At 32.2% G+C, this 10085-nt stretch overlaps 1 long non-coding RNA gene across 1 annotated transcript; it reads left to right on the forward strand.

The window, feature by feature from the left end:
- On the forward strand, positions 1-9395 carry LOC139481597 (uncharacterized). Its single transcript, XR_011654643.1, has 4 exons — positions 1-123; positions 2846-3237; positions 5433-5722; positions 6668-9395. It is a non-coding gene; the product is annotated as an uncharacterized lncRNA (long non-coding RNA).
- Positions 9396-10085: the final 690 nt, after the last annotated feature.

The following is a 10085-nucleotide window of genomic DNA, read 5'->3' on the forward strand; positions in this document are numbered from 1 at the left end:
CGGTTTTTAGGAGGTAAATGTAACTGTGGCATCTGATTGGTCAAGATTTTTCTGGTTTCCTGTTTTCTGTTTACAAGTTACCAGATCAAATACCAAAGCGAAAGTTGACATAAACACAGAAAGGTAAACATGAGTTTAACAAATTTACAAGGCGAAGCCCTTAATAAGGTACTAGAAGGACATTCTCTGTTAATATTAGGTCAGAGTGGTACTGGTAAAAGCTTTATATTAAAAGATGCAGCCCACAAATTGATGAAAATAGGAAAATCTGTTCAAAAAACGGCTTCGACAGGAATTGCATCTTTAAATATTAACGGTAAAACAATTCATTCGTGGTCTGGGATAGGCGATGGTCGTTACTCAAATGAAGTTCTTCGAGAAAAAATAGAAAACAATGAGCACTATGCAAAATATAAGCAAAATATTCTTAATACTGATGTATTGTTTATTGATGAGATATCAATGTTGTCAAAAAAATTGTTTGAACAGTTGGAGTTCATTTGCAGAAAAATAAGAAATTCTAACTTAATGTTTGGGGGTATTCAAGTGATAGCGGTTGGGGATTTCTTCCAACTCCCTCCAGTACCTGATAACTTAAAATTAGATGCAGGAGAGTATTGTTTTAAGTCTGAAGTGTTTGTTCAATTATTTCAACACAAATTTGTACTTCAACGAGTAATGCGTCAAAATCAGGTAGACTTTATTAATGCTATTAATAATATTTCAAGGGGTGACCTACCTGAAGATACCAATAACTTACTGATGAGACTTTCTCGTAAATTACCACCAGGAAAAGATCCAATTAGATTATGTTCTCGAAATTTTGACTGTGACATTCACAATTCATGTAAACTGATAGATATGGAAGGTGAGGTATCAGTTTTTACATCAATTGATGAGGGAGAAAATTCAAAATTGAAAAATATTCAAGCTCCAAAACATTTACATTTGAAAAAAGGTTGCCCTGTTATGTTGCTTAAAAATCTCAGTGATAAATTGGTGAATGGTTTGAGAGGAAATGTAACTGCTGTTTCTACTAAAATTATAACTGTACATTTTAACAATGATATAGAAGTAGACTTGAAACGAGAAACTTTTACTGTATATAGTTCTTTAGATAATAAAATTGTTGCATCCCGACAGCAATTTCCCTTATGTCTTGCATTTGCCATAACAATTCATAAGTCACAAGGTCTCACTCTTGATCGTGTTGAAGTTGATGCAAGTTATATCTTTGCTGCAGGGCAATTAGGAGTAGCAGTGGGAAGGGCAAAAGAAAAAAAAGGACTGCGTATTTTGGGGTTCAATTCAAAATCAGTTATGCGTCATGATGAAAGCTTGTATAAATTTTATTCAGAAAGTTCAAGTTCAGTTTATGAAAAACAATTATCCTGCTGCAAAAAGGATTTTGAAGTATCACTGAATAATATTGCTTTAAATGATGCAGAACAAGAAATTGATATTGATGACTTATCAGATTTTTGTATTGAAGAAATTGAAGAAATAGATTTTTTGTTGTCTGATGATTTAGAAGTTTGTGATCCTCCTGAGACATCTCCTGTTAGTTTGGAAACTAAAAATGACATAAATTTAGATGCAATTTCTGAATTATTCTCAGGTCAGAAAATTTCTCCTCTCGACCAAAAAAGTTCATCTTCTTATCTTTTGCTTTCTAAAGATAATGTTCAACAGTTTGTTAATCAGTTGTATTCCAAAATTGAAGATTTATTTAAAACAACTTGTGGTGATGTGTCAAATAAAAACACTGACTCAAAGACATGGACAAATTTTTACTCCAAACTGTATTCATATGCCACCTGTAATGATTATATTCTTCTTGTTAAATCTTTGTTCAAATCTGAACCAAATGAGGTAGATTTTGAAATTTGTTCAAAAATGTTTGACTATATTAAGACTGAAGTTTTAAAAAAACCAATGGACATCCTAGTGAAAAAACATGACACAAAAAGTGAGTCAAAGATGAGTCTGTCTGATGGGGGAAAAGGTAAAATCAGATATATTGCTGGACGGTGTGTAGCAAAATGTAGGTTTCACCATATGTGTCATGCTAAAAATAATTTGTACAAGAAGGATAAAATCAAAAGTGTTGCTAAGTCCTTTTTGAAAGTGAAAATGATGGACCATCTGACTAAAAGTAGTTATGATTTGGAAAATAATTCTAAGTACAAAAGTACACTTTATGAGACAAAAAGAAAACAGAACCTTTCTCAGGGGTTAACAAATATATGTGACTCTATGTTTGAATTCATCTTAGCTGTGGAGGAAAAAAGGAAACTTGTTCAACATGATAAAGTTTTTCATTTACTTGGTTCAAATTTTTTGAAATATTGTCACTCTTCAATTCTACAAGACTCAAATTTGTTTACTTCATGGAGAAATTTATTTGCCACATTTGAAAATCTTAATGACAGTAGTTATTTGCCAAATGATCAGGAATCATCAGAGAGCTGTTTAATAGAACTTTATAATGATATTATTGAAAGGTTTTGTAGAATTGCAGACAACCAATTTAGAAAAGATTTCCTTGTAACTTATGGTAAACAGAAAACAGAAAGATTAAGAAAAAGGGTTGATTCTAAAACTAATTCTTCATCAGTTCTTACAATGAAGTGTATAAATCAAGACAAATCAAAATCTAAAATAAGTTCTCACCATAAATTACAAGCAGTTATAATTGACCATGGTGCAGCTGGTCTAATTGATTTTTCTAAAAAGGCATTATTAAATATATGTAAAGCATATGGAATTGAAATACAAAGTAATTCCAAGAAAAGTGTTATTAAAGATAAACTCTGTGAATTAATTCCCTCACAAATTTCTATAGTTTTCCCAGAGCATTTGGAAAAAAGTGACCAAATACATGTTACAACTGAACCTGTAAGCACTGACCAGCCTTCTACCTCAGGAGTTCAATGTTCTAAAGCTAGTTTACAAACAACACCATGCACCACCAAAGTAAGAAGGAAGCGAAAATCTACCTTTATGAGCAAGAAGAAGAAATCTAAGAAAGTGGTAACACAGGAGGACTCATTGACTAAATGTCCAATATGTAATATTATTTATGAGGATGGAGATGAGCATAATGAGTGGATAGCATGTGATTTGTGCGATTCATGGTACAACAGACAGTGTTCACAAATTAGTGATGAATTGTGGGAAAAGATTGGCGACAGTGACTGGTATTGTCCAAAATGTTTACAGTAGAAAAAATTGAAGGTTAGTTATAGATTAATTTGGCTTTTATTATATTAGTTTGAACAAAAATCCTTTTTTTTCTATATCCAAAGGTTGAGATAACTCTGTTTTTTGACAAAAACTTAGTTTATCTCCTAAATTGCTTCTAGAAAGGTTTAACCTTTAATGAATAATACAATGTATATGTAGTATGCTTTTTCAAAATGATGTTATATCTCAATTGGTGTAATTCTGATGAAATTATCTATTAACTTGTAATATTCTACATCGGACTTCTCTTGAATTAAATTTTAAATGTACATATTGTTCATGTTGTTATGCGTTTACTTTTCTACATTGGCTAGAGGTATAGGGTGAGGGTTGAGATCTCACAAACATGTTTAATCCCGCCACATTTTTGCGCCTGTCCCAAGTCAGGAGCCTCTAGAACTGGTCTTTGTTAGTCTTATATTATTTTAATGTAGTTTTTTGTGTACAATTTGGAAATTAGTATGGCTTTCATTATCACTAAACTGGTATATATTTGTAAAGGGGCCAGTCGAAGGACGTCTCCAGGTGCGGGAATTTCTTGTTACATTGAAGACCTGTTGGTGACCTTCTGATGTTGTTTTATTCTATGGTCGGGTTGTTGTCTCTTTGATACATTCCCCATTTCCATTCTCAATTTTACATATATATTATAATGAACTATGCAAAATAAATGTACATTCACACCACATCTTTCTATATCTATGTAAGGGGGTTTGCAGTGGTTGAACCATCATCCATGTAGTTGTATTAGGGAAAGGAAATTCAAAATCAAGTTGATATACCAGGCTTTTGTTTAGACTTCAAAATGTATGTTTTCCATGCTGTTGTTTTTTTATGGTTGGGTTGTTGTCTCTTTGACACATTCCCCATTTCCATTCTCAATTTTATTTCCATTCATTATGGAATTTTGTTGAGTAATTAACCTGCCTGTAGTTGATCTTTATTATAAATGCTACATTGTATGTGCCCCACACAACACTTTTCATACTTCAGATATATAAAAAATTTTCATCACAAGGATCTTGAGGTACAAAAACTTTCCATGCAACATGTAAATCATACTTTTTATAGAGGCATCAGATTTGAATCCTCCAAATTAATTTTTCAACATTCCAAAATTTGAATTAATTACAAGTTTAAATGATAGCCTGTTATTATCTAGCTGACAATGGAATATAAACATTGATAAAGCAAAATCCCCCAAAAAAAACTTTTAGGGAAAATTCAAAACGGAAAGCCCATAATCAAATAGCAAAAGAAAAAGAAAAAATACATGTACATCAAATGAATGGACAACAACTGTCATATTCCTTCCTGACTTGGCATTTTCTAATGTAGAAATTGGTTGATTGAACCTGGTTTTATAGCTAGCTAATTAATGTCTCACTTGTATGACAGTCACTTCTAATTCCACTATATTGATAACAATGTGTGAACAAACTACCAGAAAAATTACATGTACATGTATAAAAAAACTGTATATGAGCTTTGCTCATTGATGAAGGGTTACTATGACCTAAAGTCGATAATTTTGGTGTCATTGCTCTCTTGTGGAGAGGTGGGTCATTGGCATTCATATATACCACATCTTTTTTAAATATGTATATGTATATGCTAACCCAGACTTGAAGAACTTAGACATTGTTGAGCTAGATATTTTCTCTAAAAAAATGGGTTTGTAAACATCATTTGGTGTCAGTAATTGGACTTTATTCACATACATGTGGATTGATTTAATTGTTAATACTATATCAGGAAGTGCATTTTCTTGGGAGGAGGTCCAAGAGCAAATGGTTCTGCTTTGACCCCACCAGCATTTGATTTCCTAGACGTCGTTGCCTGCCCTAAAATAATACTGTTGATACCTGTCCTATACTCATTGTAATTAGGGTTCGTGTTTGCTCCATGGTAAAGGGAACGCTCTTGGCAAAATATGTTCTCGACAATATCACTATTAATTCTTGCCGGAGTTAACTCACTTTTTAGTTCTGTTATCATTATATGTGTAAGAGACATAAAACCAAGGTATAGGAAGTCTAAATCCTCTCTTGTTTCCATGGTCATTAAGGTTTTATACCTCTTATGTTCATCGTCGGTACTACCTACATTTGACTTTTCCCATGATTTGAACCAATTATAAGCCTCGGAAAATAATCTTAACCGTTCATCATTTATGTCTTTTACAGGTCTGAAATCTTTGAAGAATGAAACCAGAAAGCTTGTATGTTGTAAGAACTGAAGAACGCCTTTCATTTCCTCCTGACATGCTGCATTTAGACTACTAGTATATTGTTGCATAAGATTTAACATTTCAGAATCTAAGACGTCAAACGCTAATTTGTTGCGCATTTTTTGTGCATTACTTGGAAATATGTGTTCTTCTGATAATTTATGATGAATGTGGAAACTGTTTGTTGTGCGATCCCAGTTGTAGGCATCAATCCACATTTTCCAGATTATGACAGATTCATTTATGGTAAGTAACCGTTGATGTGATTCTAAAAAGCCACTGCTTAAAATGCTATTCCTAATTTTTTTCAAAAGATGACAGGGGTCCATAAAAAGAACTATTTTTCTACCTGGATATTTAAAACATTTTGCAATCATATTTGTACAAAGACTATTACCATCAGGAAAATGCATCTTGAGAAATGCTCTGTTGTTTGCTGACCCATCCATACAGCAGTAAATAGGCCTAAAGCCCCATCTATACAATTCATCTATGCACATCCAACTTGTAACAAATATTTCCGAAGGAGAAGCCTGGGTGTTCGGAAAATTTGCAAAAGGCCACCTAAAACCTGTTAAGCCATTAAAAACATATTGTTGCACATGGTTTGCAATATGAGATTGTAATTTTCCCTCATTTAAAGCCGTCATCATTTGTACATCATTTCCACTATCTGACAATCCAAACAATGCGGAGCATTCTTTAGTATTGACCAGTTGGAGGTCCTCTTGGATTGCCATCTCATCAAGTATCAGGCCACCATAATACCCTTCATCTAATTTGATTTGTCGTTTACCCTCATTCGCCATCCAAAGCATCATTTCAGGTATGATACCTGGTCCCTGACGGACAGCATTTTTGTATATTTTAAGCATTTGTTCAGATGGCAAATGAAGCCATTTATTAAGTGTCATATCTCTGTATGCTGCAGGATTTCGATTAAATAATACCAATGCCATACATATAACATCTTTATCCCATCTAACACTTGTTTTGCTCTTTGTGTTAGATGCAACTATCTGAGATAAAATTAATGTTAATTGATTCTCATGTAAATTTGGAGCAATGCTCTTAATAAATTGTTTAATTTCTTCTTTTGAAACTTTTGAATTGATACAAATGTTTTCTTTATTTTCATGTTTTTGCAAAGTTTGCTTCCTATTTTGAATAAAGTTTGAACATTTTCTACAGATAGATGACCTCAGCGGCAGGAAGCGGGTACAACTAACACTTCTGATTACATTCATTGAATTTGTGCCAACCTTACAGACCTCTTTGGAGCAACTAAAACTGGTGGAAAATTTCAAATCATCATTTGTCTTTATTTCATATCCATGACAATGTTTTATAAGTTTAGTGCATCTAAAAATTGCAGGCAGAGATCTTGCAGTATATTGAATTTTTGTTGGTATATAATATTCAGACAAGTTGATATGTACATCAGCTATTGAGATGGAAATCTGACCTGCCTTTGACAATGATAATTCCATTACAGTTTTATTATCATTAAATGTCTCCATAAAAAAATGACCAAAAACAATTTTGTCGTCAAGTTTGTTCAAAACAAACCAATCATGTGGTTTCCATTTCTCTAAATTATTAAATTCAACGACAGCTATATTGCATGTTGAGCTTTCAACTGAACACCTAAAGCTTTGGCTTTTTTTCCCTGTTTTTTGGCAAAACACTTTTGATTTCTTTATTTGTGGAAACATCTCAGTAATCATATAGCTTAATTTGGGATCTAATCTACTAGATGGAGTGGTTTTTTCATAATCATTAACAGCTAGAGAAAATATTTGTTCAAGTGACGTGTTACTGTTATTGTCAATAACAACATGTTCAGCTAACCTGAAATTTAATGAAAGCAAACTAAGCCATTTCATAATGTACTTGTATAAAACTTAACTGACATTTCAATATTTTTCCTTTCTTATTTGTAATATAAGCTCTTTTAACAGCAATTATTTAAAGTGACAATTGTGACCTCAGTGTGTTTTTTGGGGTGGTATATTTTTTATAATCAGTTAATGTCATATATTTAGTTACAAATGTTCCATATGTCTTCCCATTTTATCAATGGATTATGTATTTTTTTTACATTTCATTTACAATAAAGTACTTTTAGCACTTATTTTTTGAAATAGCCTTAGTATTGAGAGTAAACCCTCCCCTTTACCATTGATTATTGACTGAAACCTTTTTGTTATAAATAGTACAAGTGTTGAAAGTAACCATCTCTCTTTTGACAGAAACTGTGTTTTTATTGATTCAAGTGTGTGGACAGTTCCCTGATTTTTTAGGCCTGTTTTAAATACTTGGCATGACAAAATCATCATTTTGATTTTGAACAGTAGGTTGTCCAAACAAAATATATGGATTTAAGCACAAGCACAGCAAAAACTGCCATTTTATGTCATTTGTATCAATTTCAAATACACAGATTATGAGTTGGAGTGAAAAGTTCTTTAAGTTTTTATATTAATTCTAATATCACTTATGTAATTCACATACTGTAAATTCAGAAATTATTGTGGTGCGACAGAGTTGTAATAATTATTCTCGCAAGAAATATTCTATATGAATTAAACAGGATTTTTATCAAAATAGTAAAAATTAAAATAGCACTTATAAGATGACAATATTGTACTAATAAATGCAGGCAATTATTTCTGAATTTACATTATACATGTATATCATGATGTTCAGTAGTTGTTGTTTGTTGGTGTGGTTCATAATTAATTATAAGTATTTCTCTTTTCTATATACTAGTAGATTAGACCATTTGTTTCTGTTTGAATGGTTATACACTGGTAATTTTTAGGAGCCCTATAAAGCTTGCTGTTCGATGTGTGCTAAGGCTCAGTGTTGAATACCGTACTTTGACCTATAATTGTTTACTTTTACAAATTGTGACTTGGATGGAGAGTTGTCTCATTGGCACTCATACCACATCTTCTTATATCTATATGTAATTAGAATTCTGTAGAAGTCAAGACTCAGGACCCTGTAGTTCAGTAGTGGTCTTTGTTTATGTGTTACATTTTTTTTAATCATTTTTTGTACATGAATAAGGCTGTTAGTTTTCTCTTTAACTTGTTTTACATTATCATATCAGGGCCTTTTATAGCTGAATACGCGATATGGACTAAGCTCATTGTTAAAGGCTGTACAGTGACGTATAATTGTTTATTTTCGTGTCATTTTGGTCTGTTGTGGAGAGTAGTCGCATTGGCAATTATACCACATCTTTCTTTTTATATATATATATATCAAATAATCTTCAATCAACTAATGAAAGATTTTGAATTATTTCACTTTTTGAATTAAAAGTAAATGCATTTTGGAATTTGAAAATAAAAGATCTGGAGAAAAAACACAGTTCTACCCTTTGAAGGTTTTTTTTTCTTTTTTTTTTCTCTATAATTTTCTCTTATAGATATTGTTAGGAACTGGTCATTTATATCTCTAAGGCTGAATTTGCAGGAATGAGAAAATTTCCAGACTTTTCCGCCACTGGAAACTTCCCCCCCCCCCCTTTTTTTTCTATTTCACAATTCATGTGTTGGAGGTTGGAGGTATACATAAATCATTTGATAGTATTATTTTTTAATAAAACATGTTACATTGTATCAGAGTATGATCTGATTTGTATACTTTTGTATCCTTTAAATTGTATTCCCACATTTTATTCAATAATTCCCAGTTCTTCATGAAGAAATATTTTGAAACTGATGATAAATGGTACAATTGGCGGGCAACTTAGCTGTGCAAAGTAAGGGGAAATAATTGGGCTTAATTCATGCATCGCATGATCCCTACTTATATGTTTATATATATAATGTTTGTTCTTTTGTTGTTATTTTTATATTATGTATTGTGTTCATTTATATATGCCTTCAACCCCATTGGGGTATAAATGTGCATTTATTCAATAAACTTATACGTAAACAATTGTTTTTCATCAACAGCAACTGCTTCTTAAAAAAAATGCTGCCTAGTGGAAGATCAAGATTTTTTTAGGAAAAGGGGGGGGGAGGGTTTGGGCAGAAAAAATAAATTAAGGACCCCTTGGTCCCCCCAACCATTATAGGTTACACTGGATGATACTAAAAAAAAAGGAAAGGCCCCACTTGAACCTCCACCCCTTATTTGTTGCAGCCTAATGATTTTCATATCTTAATTCCCCCTCCCTTTATATGTTACACCAAACAAAATTAAATGCCCCCTTGTTCCCCTAATTGTAGATTTACTAATGTACACCCTAATAATACTAAAAAAAATGTAGACCCCCTTGATCTCCCTCTTATTGGTTACACTCTTATATTAATACTAAAAAAAAAGTCAATACTCCCTCATTCTTCACCTCTGAAGATTTCACCCAAATGATACCCACAAAAATTTTCATATCCCTTAAATTCTCCTCCCCTTTATAGGATACACACAAAAAATAAAGACCCCATTGATCCCCCCTTATGAGTTGCAAATAACCAGTTCCTTTATCCATCCTTAGAATTAAGGGGGTTATACAAATGCCTGTATTATTTACATATTGATTTGGGAATATCTTTCATTTCATTGGTTGTAAGGTATAAGTAGTGCTGCACAA

The sequence above is a fragment of the Mytilus edulis genome, chromosome 7 (assembly GCF_963676685.1).
Source record: "Mytilus edulis chromosome 7, xbMytEdul2.2, whole genome shotgun sequence".
Taxonomy (NCBI): Eukaryota; Metazoa; Mollusca; class Bivalvia; order Mytilida; family Mytilidae; genus Mytilus; species Mytilus edulis.